Source organism: Prionailurus viverrinus, chromosome F2, assembly GCF_022837055.1.
Source record: "Prionailurus viverrinus isolate Anna chromosome F2, UM_Priviv_1.0, whole genome shotgun sequence".
In the NCBI taxonomy this organism is placed as follows: Eukaryota; Metazoa; Chordata; class Mammalia; order Carnivora; family Felidae; genus Prionailurus; species Prionailurus viverrinus.
Window position 1 is genome coordinate 69,446,298 of NC_062578.1, and position 14,951 is coordinate 69,461,248.

The 14,951-nt window shown below is 44.2% G+C and overlaps 1 protein-coding gene and 1 long non-coding RNA gene across 14 annotated transcripts in view; one reads left to right on the forward strand and one right to left on the reverse strand.

Annotated features, from left to right (window-relative positions):
• The window catches only part of LRATD2 (LRAT domain containing 2), a 135,566-nt gene that overhangs the window by 78,011 nt on the left and 42,604 nt on the right, over positions 1-14,951 (reverse strand). For 9 of the 13 annotated variants that reach the window (XM_047842455.1, XM_047842448.1, XM_047842450.1 and 6 more), the window contains one exon: positions 11,507-11,649. The exons of 2 other annotated variants lie outside the window; for them this stretch is intronic. The gene's annotated coding sequence lies outside the window, so the exon portion shown is untranslated. Of the gene's footprint in view, positions 1-11,506; positions 11,650-12,463; positions 12,852-14,951 lie in introns of those variants that run through there. 2 more of the 13 variants (XM_047842460.1, XM_047842459.1) reach the window with 1 other exon arrangement.
• Positions 12,397-14,508, forward strand: LOC125156430 (uncharacterized). Its single transcript, XR_007148607.1, has 3 exons — positions 12,397-12,466; positions 13,807-14,063; positions 14,381-14,508. It is a non-coding gene; the product is annotated as an uncharacterized LOC125156430 (long non-coding RNA).

A 14,951-nucleotide genomic window follows, 5' to 3' on the forward strand; every position in this document is an offset into this window, starting at 1 on the left:
ATACAATGGAACTGAGCCAATCAGGAATGGACAACCCAGCACCTAGAACTAACAAGCCTGTAAGGGTAGGACCTGAGAAGGAACGCGGGGGGAGAGAACAGGGGAGAGTCAATCAGAACCTTATAAAACAAAGTCCCTTGCCTATTGTAGTGGGCATTCACTTTCGAACACCCCCTCTCTGTAAAGAGAGCTTTTCTACTCTTCTTCCTTTCTGATCTTATACTCTAATAAACTTCTGCCTGCTGCTCATTTTGTGTCCACCTCTTCAATCTTCAAAGCAGTGAGACGACGAACCCCGGGTATTGAGGTAAAAAATCCCGCGACAATCTGACATCTGCCCCCATGCCTAACATAACGCCCTAAAGATCAGCATGAACGTGACATTGTATCTCTGCCTACCCTGAAAGTACCAGCTAACTGTTTGGGAGCAGCATCATTTGAAAGAGAGAAGAAAACCAATCAGTCTTCAGTGAGTCTTTCCAACTTATTCCCAACATAAGGATTAAAGAACTGAGGCTCAGAAAGGTAAGCCTTTCTGAGAAATTAATAGGAGAAAATAAATTTTAATGCATGTGTATCTGGTTCTAAGCATGTCTCCCTGCCGTAATCAGAATAAATGCCCTATGTAATATAAGCAAAATAGAAAGAGGTGTGGAGTAGAATCAAAAGACCAGGGTCATGCCCTTCTTCGCATTCAATTTTTGTTGTTTCTGTGTGTGTATCACAAGGGAGGGTGTGACCTGCACGGAATAACGGCAGTGGTTAACCAAAGTTGGTACTCAGAAAACACTAGAGCATGGGAGAGACAGATCTGAAGGAGCTGCGGAAGGAATGGAGAGGAAGAAGAAAAGAACGGCATTAAAGGAAGGAAGGAAAAAGGAACAGGATAGAACAAAGTCCCTCACAAACTCAGAGGCTCCAGCTCTCAGTTGAGGCACCAACTGAGAACAGGAGGAAAAAGCAAGTCCAAAATGGAAAACCCCCCAACAATGCATGGGACTGAGCCAAGCCCAAATGCCATGGCTTACATTTCTGGCTGTTAGATACACATTGACTTAATAACAGACTTCCGGAAGGGGTGGGGAGCAGGGAACCAACCCTTCATTAGCTGGGCACATAGATGTTGTGGTTTCTCGGAGGTAACAATTACAAGCCTTCATCTTCTGAGTTGGGAGCCCATTGACGATAGATACCGGTGTCCGGAAATAAAAATCTCAACTTCGTCATGGACGAAACTGGATTGGACAACTACAGCTTGGATATGCTGCCAAGAGGAAGGGTTGTACATTTTCCTGGGTGGAGTCTGCAAAGCCGTAGGGCCGGCAGGGGAGCTTTCAGATGAGACAGAAAAAGGGGCCCTTTCTGGCGACAGCAGCCCCATGGGCACACGGCCTGGCACACAGAGAGAGGGCTGCCTCTTAGCCCCCGCTGGTCCTCATGGCTGGCCACGCTTTTGTTCGTACACTGACCACTCCATTCCTTACAGCTGTTCTGCCAAGGAAGGACGTGCTCAGTCCGCAGCACCGAGAAACTCAGCCTGGCTCTAACTTCCTGACCCTAACCGACCACCAGTGAAACCGTGGGCCTCTAAACCTGCCTCCAGAAGAGGCCCTGGATCCAGATGTCCTTACTACATTGGACATGAAGCAAACAAAGGAAACATCGTGCTCATGAAGCAGGCCAAGTGACCTGAGGAAGTGAAGACAGGCAGACCCTGCAGGAGTAATGGCCTGTGATGAGCCATCTCAGTCCAGGGACACCAACTAGTAAAGAAGCATAAAAGGTTTTGACCAAGACCTACAAGAAGAGATATGTTTTCGCTGGTGGGAGTGCCAACTGGTGCAGCCACTGTGGAATCAGTGTGGATGTTCTTCAAAAAGTTAAAAACGGGAGCACCTGGGTAGCTCAGTCAGTTAAGCATGCAACTCGTGATTCCAGCTCAAGTCATGATCTCACGGTTTGTGAGATCGAACCCCACATCAGGCTCTGCACTGTCAACGTGGAATTCTCTCTCTCTCTCTGCCCCTTCCCTGCTCATGTGCTCTCTCTCTCTCTCAAAATAAATAAATTAATTAAAAAATTAAAAATAGAATAACGATACAATCAAGTAATTTTACTACTGGCTATTTACCCAAAGAATATGAACATACTAATTCAAAAAGATATATGCACCCCTCTGTGGGTTTTTTGTTGTTGTTTTTTGTTGTTGTTGTTTTATTTTTTTATTAAAAAAATTTTTTTTTCAACGTTTATTTATTTTTGGGACAGAGAGAGACAGAGCATGAACGGGGGAGGGGCAGAGAGAGAGGGAGACACAGAATCGGAAACAGGCTCCAGGCTCCGAGCCATCAGTCCAGAGCCCCACGCGGGGCTCGAACTCCCGGACCGCGAGATCGTGACCTGGCTGAAGTCGGACGCTTAACCGACTGCGCCACCCAGGTGCCCCTGTTGTTGTTGTTTTAAAAGAAAGGCAGGCTGCGTCACGCAGCACCTCCTTTGGATGTGTCCAGAGTCTTGGAAACTTGACTACCCTGCGTTCTCCTGAGAAAGGACCTTGAGAGCTTATTTGGAGACGCTAGAGGCAAGTGCAACTACTCCTACGGCCTCGCCCAAAGAACGATCCTCCTCGATCGGGGAAGGTCATCCTCTTCGACAGACCGATCGAGCAGTTTCGGGAGGGATGCACAAGGAGCAGTGATGGAGGAAGGGGACCTCAGCCCCGCCAGCCAGATCGGCCAACTCAACGCTAGTGATCAATGGGGTGACGGGTGTCACAGCCAGATCACCCTCACATCCTGTGTACCCTTATGTTTGTGCACCCAGTGTTATTTACAATAGCCAAATTATGGAAGCAGCCCAAGTGTCCATCAATAGATAAATGGATAAAGAAGATATAGTATATATACACAATGGGACAGTACTCGGCCATAAAAAAAAGAACGAAACCTGGCCACTTACAACAACACGGAGGGAGCTAGAAAGTACAATGCTAAGCTGAATAAGTCAGAGGAAGACAAATACCATATGATTTCACTCGTGTGTAGTTTAAGAAACAAAACAAATGAGCAAAGCAAAACAAAAATAAAAAGAGAGACAGACAGACAGACAGACAAACCAAGAAACAGACTCTTAACTATAGAAAACAAACTGATGGTTACCAGAGGGGAGGTGGGCAGGGGGGTGGGTGAAATTGTGGATGGGAATTAAGGAATGCACTTGTCATGAGCACCGGGTGATGTAAGGAAGTGTTGAATCACTAAATTGTACACCAGAAACTAACCTCACATTGTATGTTAACTAACTGGAATTAAAATACAATACAATAATACATACATACATAAATACATAAATAAAGATATGTTTTATGTTATGATCCCACACATGTGTGTGCGCACACCCAACCCGAAATAAATCTCGCGGAAACTATATTTACAACATCCTCCATATTTATGTGATGTAAATCTAAACCTTTTATTGATTTCAACCTTTAATCAGTCACCACTCCAGTCTGAAAATATTCTGAACTAGTGGAAGAAATCTTCTCCCATCAATCAGAAAAATGACTCTTCCTTCCTTATGGAGGATTTGGTGACGGGGCTGGAGAGAAAAACCGGTCTCACCTTTCTGATACTTTGTACAGGGATAAAATGCCCATTCTAGGACCCCTGCCCTGGCAACGCAGACACGGTAGTTTGACTGATGGGTGACAATTTCAGAAATGCCAAAATGGTTTAAGTGCTTCTTTTAATTAAAGAAACATGTTTTGTTTTGTTTTGTTGTCTTGAACTGTGACTTGAATGAAAAGTACTTTTTTGTTTGTTTTTTCTACAAATATGCCTACTGGATGGTTTCAAAGTGTGACCAAATCAATGCATTATCTGGTGATTCAACTGGAAAAAACCAAAACAACAAAAACATCCTTCATGCTGAACCAATATTTTGTTCCTTTCAAGCCTCGATGGATCCTGAGACTTAAGGCTTCGGAAGTGTTGATCCCAGAAGCAAAAGGACCCTGGACTTAATGCCACTCTGTCCCCCTAACTTGGAGCCTGTAACCCTGTTGTCCTCAGCTACTCTCAGTTCCCATACAGATCCCCAAAGGCTCCATGTCTCCGAGCCTCTGCTCACATAGCTCCTTCTATTTAAGCTGTCCTTCTTTCTACCTCTTGCCTCCCTGTCCGCCTGCCTCTCTACTCATCTTTCAAAAGTCAACTTCACAATCACTTTACTCATTCATTCATTTATTCATTCACTTTTTCAACAAATGTTAGTTGGAGATTCATCATATGCTAGGACCCATCCTAGCTAGGACCCATCATATGCTAGGACCCATCCTGGTTTATTGGGGAATCCAAAGATGAACAACACATGGTATTTCATGGTACAGCACATAGTACTAGTCAAGTGCAGTAGGCATTTATAAAATAATGTGGTGGGGGTAGTCATCCAAGAAAGCATATAGGATAGTATCAGAGGACAGAGCGGGGTCCTTAACTCAATGTAATGGGCCACATAAAGCTCCCTGGAGGAGCTGAGGCTTGACTCAGCTGAAAATATGGAAAGAGTGGGGATTCTAGGGGTCAGCAATAATCGAATTAACTATCATTATCTCCAGTTTAGAGATGAGGAAATAAAGGCATAGAATGGTTAAATACATCTCCCAAAGTGCAAAGTTATCAATTAACAGAGCTGATATTTGGTTGTAATGCACACTGACTCCAAGGCAGGTCTCTTTAATCATTAACTTGAATCATCTCTCATTTGCCATAGGAATCCAGAAAAGGCGGCAATATTAGTGGACAAATAGAAGAAAGAAAGGAAATGGGATAGATCCGTGGTGAAGGCAAGTGCTAAGCCCAGAGAGATTTATTGAGGGGGGTGGCATCTGGGTGGGGGATGGGGACAAACCCCCATGCACAGGACCTGTAGTAAAGTGTTAGGTCCTTGTAGAGAATCTATCAATACTACATGTTGGTTGAACACTTGTTATTTCAAAGCCAAACCAAAAGAGGTTTTTGGTAAATCCTCTGATAATTACTAGAAAAGTGTCCTTGGACAATGCATGTATCCTTTGTGAGCCTTCCTTTCTGTGCCTGTACAATGGAGATAGCAATGTGTCTACCTTATGGGGCTGTGATGAGGATTATATTGAGCGAATAAAGCATCAAGCATAGATCCTGGGACACAGTGCTGATTCACATTCTGTCTGCTTCCCTTTTGCATCCCTTAGGTTTTCCCTCCTTTGCTGAGAACTTATGCCTGGTGTCCATCCACTTCCTCTGCCACAGAGTGAGCAGCAGCCTGGGACTCAACCTCATCCTGGTACAGGTGGGTCCTTGGTAACAACTTTGCCAGGGAGTGGCTGGGAACAGAGTCCCAGGGCACTCAGCAGAGTTTATTAGAGTGAAAATGAGGAGAACAGGGTCCATCCTTAAGAGCTGTCCAAGGGAGACCGGAGCCACCCAGCCCCTGTAGGAAGGAACTGTTAATTGTGCCATTAATAATACTTACCATTCTCCCCATGCTTTTCCAAGCTAATTAATTCTGCTTCAAATCCTGGAAAACAAATGACTGGGTGTGTTGGGGACAGGCTTCTGTTTCTGAGATTGAAGGGTGGAGAAGCTTGCCCTCTGCAATGACTGGGGGAAGGGAAAAGCGGTGTTACCTCTTCTTCGGGTCAAGTTTCTCAGAATGTGCAGAGGGCTTTGACCCCTGGTGGGGACTTCCCCTTTACCCTCAAGACCTTCTTCAAACAGGGATAATCACCCAAAGGTACAAAGATACAAGGCTCACCCAGCCGTAGGACACTGTCCAGAAGTGGCAGATGTTAAGCTGACACCGTGGTCTGGAGGGAAACTTTCTCTTTCTCTTTCCCCAGAACCCAGGGTAGAGCTCGTGTGCCAGAGGCTAGGATGTGTAGTTAGCTCATCAACTCTGCTGTCCTTTAACTCAGCGGAGACTAACCTTACAGACCAGAATCTGGGGGTCCCAAGAATCTGACCCAATTCCCTCCCTTCACAGAAGTGCACGGTCAAGCATGAGAGACAGAAGTGTCAGGTAAGCAAAGAGAAAGCTACAATAATAAAAAGAATGACTCCGATAAGGGGAGCACCAAGAACCTGTGGCAATCTGAGAAGTATAGAATGGGTTCCTGGTGGAGAACATGTTTGAGCTGTTCGGGTGGTTGACTAAGAGACAACAAAACAAAGAAATGGAGATGATGGTCAAGTGAGGACTAGCTGTGCAGATGCTTAAGGTCAAGAGGAAGCAAAGTACGTCCGGGAACTTGAACCTAGTCCCATGCACTGTGGGGAGTTGGGGGATTGCAATTAGACAGTGACTTTTGTCATCACAGAGCAAAGAAAGGCTACTGGGAAGGCACACAGATGTAGAGGCATGCATAATACATGAGGAGGGCTCTGGTGAAAGAGAAGCGATTGAATGAAGTAGACACTACTTTTGCCTTTCAGGAAAGGAGCAAGTCAGTGACAGATGAACAGGGCAGAGTCCTGGCTTGAGGCCAGAGGAAGCATTTCTCAGGCATGAACTTTTGCCAGAAGCTCCTAGCCCACAAGATTCTGATTCAGCAGGTCTGGTTGGGGCCCAAGAACCTACACTTCTAATGAATATTCTAGGTTACACAGATATGGGACATCATCTCCCAGGTCTTCCTTGGGAGGTATGGTAGAGATGTCTCGGTACCCAGGCTGGCCCCACAGGTGCTCTGACTCTGGTCTGTGCTATTTGCAAAGAAATCCCAGGGTGGGCAGCACCCACTGCGAGATGGGTATGGTGCGCAGGGTAAGTTTTCATATTCTTTTCCAGTGTTCTACCTTTCTAAATCCAGAAAAGCTCCTGCAACATAATTTTTCAGATTCTATCCCTTGTCGCAAGACCCTTGAGAGAAGGGATGCATCCTATTTGAAGGTATACCCCAGCTCCTAACACAGAAACAGCCTGGGCAGATTACATATGCTTGTTTAAATAAATGGAACTGATCTCCATTTCTTTCCTGAAGAGTGTCCAAATGTCAGCAGCCATCATGGTTATTTGTGTGGGTATAGGCTGCCTATCCTAATTTCTCTCTTAAAAGTAGGAATCTGGTCTCTAGTTATTCTAGAACCACAGTTGGCACAGGGACCAATGGTTTCATGTGCTTGTGGTGTTATGTCCCCTGTGTGGTCACTACAAAGGGCAATGGACATAAGAAAACTCACAATTGTGACTTAGCTAGTTACTAGTTACAGAACTCTGGGAAAGTGAACTACTGTCTCCATATTTCAATTTCATCTTTAATAAAGTGAAGGCATTAAGTAATTTACTCATTGGTTCCTTCACTCAATAAATAATAATCAGGCACAAACACAAAGGCTACTGTGCACTCTCCTCGTTGCAACGAGTTATTGATCAATAAGACACACTCCAGGGGCGCCCAGGTGGCTCAGTTGGTTGAATGTGACTTTGGCTGAGATCACGATCTCACAGTTCTTGAGTCTGAGCCCAGCATCTGGCTCGCTGCTGTCAGTGCAGAGCCCGCTTTGGATTCTCAGTCCTCCTCTCTCTGCCCCTCCCCCACTCGTTCCCTCTCTCTCTCTCTCTCTCTCTCTCTGAAAAATAAATAAATAAAGACTTAAAAAAATAAGACACACTCCACCCTCGTCTGGAGGACATAATGATGGGTAATGAGACCATCCCCTCTCCACACAGTCATTCATACCCAAAGTTTGGAACCATCTTGGAACAGGACCCTTTTACATCCTCCTACCAATCACTGTGTCTGGATAATTCTATTGCCTCAATAACCCTATAATCAGTTCCCTCTTTTCCATCCCCATCATTGCACAGATATTCCAACCCGCTCCTAAGTGGTCCCTGCCTTTCATGTGACCCATTAATGTTCTTCCTTTTCCATGGCCCCCAGCTGCACTTTCTCAGATGTAAATCTGCTTCTGTTACCCCTCTGTTGACACGCCCTCCCTGACTCCCTGAGTCACTAGATAATAGCGGTAATTCTTAAAAGCAACTGCTTACTAACACCAGGTATTGTTTTAAAGGGCCTTGCGTACTTGAACTCATTAACTCACAGCAAGCAGACAAGGTCCTTGTGCCCATTTGTGCTGGTTGCCTGTCAGCTCCCAGCTCCATTCCTGCCCTCTGCTGTTCTCCTTTACACCGCGTGGGAGCCTGCACACTACAGTTCCCAGGCCCCCTGGTCAGCTGCCTCCTGGTTGGGCTTCACCAGTGGGAGGCACTGGGAGAGACTGGAACGCTGGAGGAAGGGAGAAGTTTGCCTTTGTCTTGTTTTGCTTGCTCTCTGCTGCCGCGGGTGTTCCTTCCCCCGCCCCCAGTAGTAGCGGTGTTAGTGGGGGTGCCGCTTCTGGTCCTCACAGCTGCGGGGACTGCCTGAGAGCAACGGCAGCGACCATGCCTCTAGCGGATGAACAGCACGCGCAGGCTGCGCTCCCGCCAAGTCTGGTAAGCAAGTGCCTACTCCCCTCTTGGTCGTTCTCTTCTCCCCTTTATTCTTCGATCTCTTCCCAAGGCTTATAACTAATCACCTGCATTGAAGCCTTCTCTGCTGGAAATATCTGCAGTGCATTCTATTTTCTTGACTGCATACTGATGGGTACACCACTTAATGTATGAGAAACTGAGGCACAGAGAGGTTAAGTAACTTGTCTCAAGTTCAACAGCCAGGGAGTACAGCAGAGCATGGATAAAGCAGGGGAAAACAACAACAACAACAACAACAACAACAACAACAGATACTAAATTAAGTCGAAGTTCTTTAAATATGTCATCCAAAGCCCTTCAAAACAGTTTTCCTGATATCTCACAGTCCAGTTGGGGAGTGACACCCGGTAGGGGATTGTATTTTGTTTTTGCTTTTGCTGCTGAATAAATGAATGGACGAATGGCAAATGCACCATACTTGTGCAAAAACCCCAGCAGGATGGGTAACTGTAGCAGATGTTTGATGGATGAGTAGGAAACACGTAATAAACAAATGAATAAACTCCAAGCATAGAACAAATTGACCCAAGAAGCAATTCCCTACCTCTGTTCTTTCCAGCCTCAGTATCAGAGCCTGCTGTATTTGAGACAGTGAACATGCACATTCCTTATATGGAGTCAGTGTACGATAAATACACATTTGTTAAATGGATGGACAAATCAATCAAGCAAAAATGTGATCAATCAAGCCGTGGCTCAATGATGTTTGAAATTCTAGTTTATCAAAATATGAAATTTTCCAGGAGAATGGCACACACAAAAAAAGCATTACATTTTCCTAAAAACAAAAACCTTGCACACAGCAGCCCACAAATAATTAGATGTTAATGTTTCTAACTTGACAGGAAAAAAAAAAGCCACAGTTAATCTCAAGGGACATCCTGTATGAACAAGGAAAAAACAAAACAAAACAAAACAAAACAATGAGTCATGGATTCTAACCTCCTATTTATAACCTGGATCCACAAATGATCTGTTGCTAAAGGAGAAGAAAGCCATTAATCTCCCAACTCTGGGAGCAATTTTATATTTTGAATAAAAACAAAATAAACAGCATTAAGGAGGAAAATAAATCAGATATGCAGTAATTAGTTTGAAAGAGCCGGATTTTCCTGCCTAACACTCTCTTTGGAACTTAAGCCTCATCCATCAAAGCGAAAGTGTATCGGATGACACGGAGATTTTCCATTCTCTTTTCAGACAGAATTAGTTGATCTGAATAGTGAATTGACAGGAGCCAGAAGAGAGGGCAGGAGTGATGGGGCTTTAGCAGAGGTGGGACCCGAGGCTTAATAACATTTGGTGAAGCCCTGACTTTGCACTTTTAACCTCCTAGCCTCTTTACTCATTAAGTTGTTAGTTTTCTATCCGTGCAATCTTAAAAGACTAAGGATTTTTAAAAATAGAATCTAAAAGGGACCTTATTCATTTTCTAACCCAGTGTCCTTAGTTTACAGATTGAGAAAGCTGGGCCCAGCGATAGTAACTGACTTGCTTAAGTCTGCACAACACAATGAGCTTCAACTCCAGAACCCACATCCTCCCAGCACTTTCTCACAAAATTCCATGAAGACAAAAGCCCCAGCAATCATAAAGGGGTTCCTCACTTCAGGCGAGATCTTTGATTTTTTGCACCACTTTCTGGGTGGGATTCCCCCTTTATGCCTACATTATGGACAAGGTCTACTTCCTTTCCAGGCTCCTTTCTGAATGCTCCCTCAGCCATTTTTCTTCCCAATCAAAACCCTTTCTCCAGATTCCTCTATGACTCATTAGTACCTTCTTCTGAATTCTAATTATTATATCCTCTCTCCCTACTATTTTCAAATGTCCTGCTGGAAGAGGTTTTTTTTTTTTTTTTTCAGCAGCAGTTTGGTAACTAATTTATTTGAAGCACAAGCATAATAAGTCTCTCCAGATACATTTACAAATCCTTGTGTCGGATTTGTAAAACTCTTGTGAATAGAGCTCTGTGTATAACATGTCCTTTTCATCTTCCGCAATCCCAGCTATTCGGTTTGGGTCTATATATGCAAAGATTAATGATCATACCAGTGGAGAGAGCAAGGAGATGTAGAAAGATTAAGGATCTCATCAAAGCATTGGTCAATAATAATACTACTAATAATAATACTGGATAATATTAGCTATATACAAGGTCTAAAAATGATATTCATTGTCAGAATAATTCAAAATTTGCCAAAAGTTATATGCCCATCAACTTTTGGTTCACCGATATAACAAAAAGCTATTTAGCCATTGAAAATGATTTAGGGAAGGACATGCATTAACATAGAACAATGTTCAAGGGGCGTTGTTAACATAGGGAATGTGAAGATTTATCGAACGACACTTATTATATGGTCCTATTTTTTACCAAAAACAAATAAACAGATTTTTATGAAAAAAGTATGTAATGATATTTTCAACTTTTCTATTGCATTTCATAACCATACATAGATCCCATTTGTTATTTTTTTATGTTTATTTATTTTTGAGAGAGAGAGAGAGAGAGAGAGAGAGAGAGAGAGAGCCTGAGGATGAGCAGGGGAGAGACAGAGAGAGAGACGGAGACACAGAATCCAAAGGAGGCTCCAGGCTCTGAGCTGTCAGCACAGAGCCGAACGTAGGGCTTGAACTCACAAGCTGTGAGATCGTGACCTGTCCGAAGTCGGACGCTTAACCAACTGAGCCACCCAGGTGCCCCTTGTTATTTTTAAATATAAAGTAAAACTACCCAAGCCGTTGCCCTGCACACCTCGAAAAACAAGGAAGAAATTACTCCTGAGTGTTCTCAGGGAATATGTAAATATTGGGGAGAAGAAGGATCCTTGGTAGTTGGTCCCATCCTTCCCACTACCGTGCTTTATTTTATATACTGGTTTTGTTTGTTTTTATATATGACGTTCTCTTTGAACGAAAGCTCCCAAGGTCAGATATGTAGATGTATTTTGCTCAGTTTCCTTTAATAATGATCAGAGTAAGTACTTACGTATGGGTATTTTCTTGGTGTGGACAAAAGTAGGAACATAAACAGGTACTGAAAGGGTCCGATGTATCAGGTGTTGTCCTAGAGCTTTTTGTGGATGCTGTCCTGTTTGTCGTCACGGCTCTGAGAAGCAGGTGTGATTTCGTCTAATTTGAAAACACAGGAGTAGAAGCTTAGAAAGAAGCAGTGACCTATTCATGTTCTCTCAGGCAGACGATGGTGAGACTGAGAAAGGAACTCAGAGCCGGGAGAAACAAGTCCTATCTTCCGGCCAACTCACAGCCACGTGGTCTACCAGTGCAGTTGGCATTAAGGGTTGAATCGTATCCCTGGCTCAAATGCACGTGTTGAAATCCTAAACCTCTCAGTACCTCAGAATATAACTTGATTTGGAGACCGGGTGCTTACAGAGGCAACCAAGATAAAGCAAGGTCATTCTGGTGGGCTCTAATCAAATATGACTGTTGTGCTTCTTCGAAGAAGGGGAAAGTTGGACACAGACGTGTACAGATGGAAGACGATGTGACCAGGTGAAGATACTGGGGGAATGCCATTGAACATGAAGACAACCAAGCCAAGGGGAGAGGCCTGGAACAGAGCCCTCCCTCAGAGCCCTCAGAAAGAACCAGCCGTCCCAACCAACACCTGGATTTGGGACTTCCAGCCTCCAGGAGATGAGACAAGAAATTTCTGTTGGTTAAGCCACCCAGGCTGTGATACTTGGTTACAGTAGCCCTAGCAAACGAATACAGCTGGCCGCCTGGTGAACATAAGAAATGTCAATTGTGATGCGGGAAGGGGTACCCCTAAGAACACAGGGAAGTTTGAGGCCACTATATGGCTTTGAGGAAGGGAATAGGGAAGAGGGGGCAATCCCCAGGAGGAAAGACGTCCCACAAAGCCCTGCTGCCTTCCTGCTCCTGGGGCCTTTGCCCGCCCTACTACTAGGAATAAATCTACAAGGTAAATTATTCACAATTGTGTGTATTAGCGCCCAAAGTGCATTATTTAATTTTTTTTTTTTTGCAGCAGATGTACCTTTTTAATTTGGTTTTATTTTAGGCTAAAATTGCAATATTAAATTTTAAAATCCAAACACTAGCATGACTTTGCATTCCCTGAACATCCACTGCCTCCTTCTTCCAGCAGACGCAGAATAGCAATAGGGCAGAGCTGGAAAGAAGACCAGGCTTTGGCTGCTGGTCCTGTCCCTGCACCAGAGTGGCTGTGTGACCTTGAATACGTGGCTTCATTCTTCTGAGGCTTGGTGATCTCTGCTGTCAATGGTAGAGACGACCCGGGTGTTCCCAAGATTCCTCCTGCTGAGAGTATCAGCAGGTCTGAGTATCTATAGAGACCAGGGGGAGCCAGGTTGAGATCAGCTACGGCTGGCAGTGCAGGAAGTGAGTCTTAATCTGTACCTTTGCCATTGCCAGAGAAGGGCAGGCAGCCACAGAAGGTGAGCATCTCCAAGTGTTGATAGGTGTATGTACCCTAAGGAGGGTCTTTATAGATCTTCAAGGACCTAAACAAAAGTTCATAGTGGCTGTTCCTTATTCTCGTTAGTAAATGATAAAATACAAAAGTTACACGTATGCTGAAAATAAAAGATTTTCTGGGGGCGCCTGGGTGGCTCAGTTGGTTAAGCAACCAACTTCGGCTCAGGTCATGATCTCACAGTTCATGAGTTCGAGCCCCGCGTCGGGTCCTGTGCTGACATCTCAGAGCCTGGAGCCTGCTTCAGATTCTGTGTCTCCCTCTCTCTCTCTGCCCCTCCCCTGCTCGAGCTCTGTCTCTCTGTCTTTCTCTGAAAAATAAACAAACAACAAAAACAAAAACCAAACAAACAAAAAAAGATTTTCTGGGCTCCTGGGTGGCTCAGTCAGTTGAACAGCTGAATACAGCTCAAGTCATGATCTCGCGGTTCATCAGTTCGAGCCCCACATCAGGCTCGCTGCTGTCATTTGGGAGCCTGCTTCAGACCCTCTGTCCTTCTCGCTCTCTGTCCCTCCCCCGCTTGCATTCTCTCCCTCATAAATAAATAAACCATTAAAAAAAATAAAAGATTTTCTGACTGCAAATCTTGGATTATTTGTTCAAGCTTCTATGATTATGGAGGGGTGTGTGTGTGTTTGTGTGTGTGTGTGTGTGTGTGTGTGTGTGCACATGCATGCACCTACATCACACAGGAGGTGCCTCAGCCTCAGTTTCCCTGGTGTCTCAAGCAGGTTCTCAGTCTTTTGGGGGGTGGTCATTAAGCTTTGAAAAGCAGGTGCTTCAGTAATCCTTCCTATTCTCTCCAGGCTGCCTTTTAATTTCTACTATTGTGGAGAGTATGACTTGGTGACACTTTACTTAGTACTTGGAGCTTCTCTACAGCCCCACGGGTTGGGAGTCTCTGTGCTATGACTGATATCCTCGCTCTAGAGAAATTTTGTGCCAGAACTTGGAATGAAATTGGATAGAGAAATTGGTCTCTCCTGGCCCCCTTCCTGATCGGCCCCATCAGTCAAATGCAGCAGACTGCAACGATACTGGAAGTTTTTCACTGAAGAGTCAGGTAATGCCAGAAAATTACTGTGACATAGTAAGAGCAGATAATGACTTTCCAGCTAACTTAGAAGTTTCCTAGAAAACGCTTCTATGCTTACGTCTTAGACAGCAGGGATACTCTGCCATATAGCGTAACCGAATAGAGGGACTGACATTCTTTGCCATATTCTGTTGGTTAGAAGCTAGTCACAGGTCCTGTCCACACTGCAGAGGAGGGGATTATACAAGGGATACCTCACTGGGAGTTAGTTTAGGGTGTTTCTATGATGCTTGTAATAATTTTGAACCCCTTCCCGGCCTTGTTCTTCTGCTTCCTCCCACCAGAGCACAGTAGCAAAAGTGGATGACCAACCTGGAAGAAACTAACAGAATCAAGAGCACTGCCTGGCTTTTCTTTCCTTACTTCAGTAAATATTTCATAGAACATCACTGAGCCCGGAATTTCCTAGGTAAAGTGAGCAACTAAATGAACAATAAAAATGGTTATCACATGCATCTACTACTCACTGTGTTCTATGAGCTGTATACTAAATATTTCAGTTATTTTGTTAAATACAGTAAGTTTTCATTATGAATCCCATTGTGTCGACCTGAAGGTAAGGATTCAGAACTTGAACAAGATCTGTCTGACCCAAGAACAATATAATAATAAACAAAAAAAAAATTATGGAATGCTTAATAGGTTTCAGGCAGCATCCTGTGGATTCCACACATAACAACGAACTCATTTGATTTTCATAGCATTCCTAGGACGTAGGTACCACTATTAACCCCATTTTATCTATGAAGAAACCAATGATCAGAGAAAGTAGTTAACTTGCTTTAGATCATGCAGCTGGCCGGTGGCAGAACTGAAATTAACCAGAAAGTATGGTCCCAGAAGTTATGTTTTTAA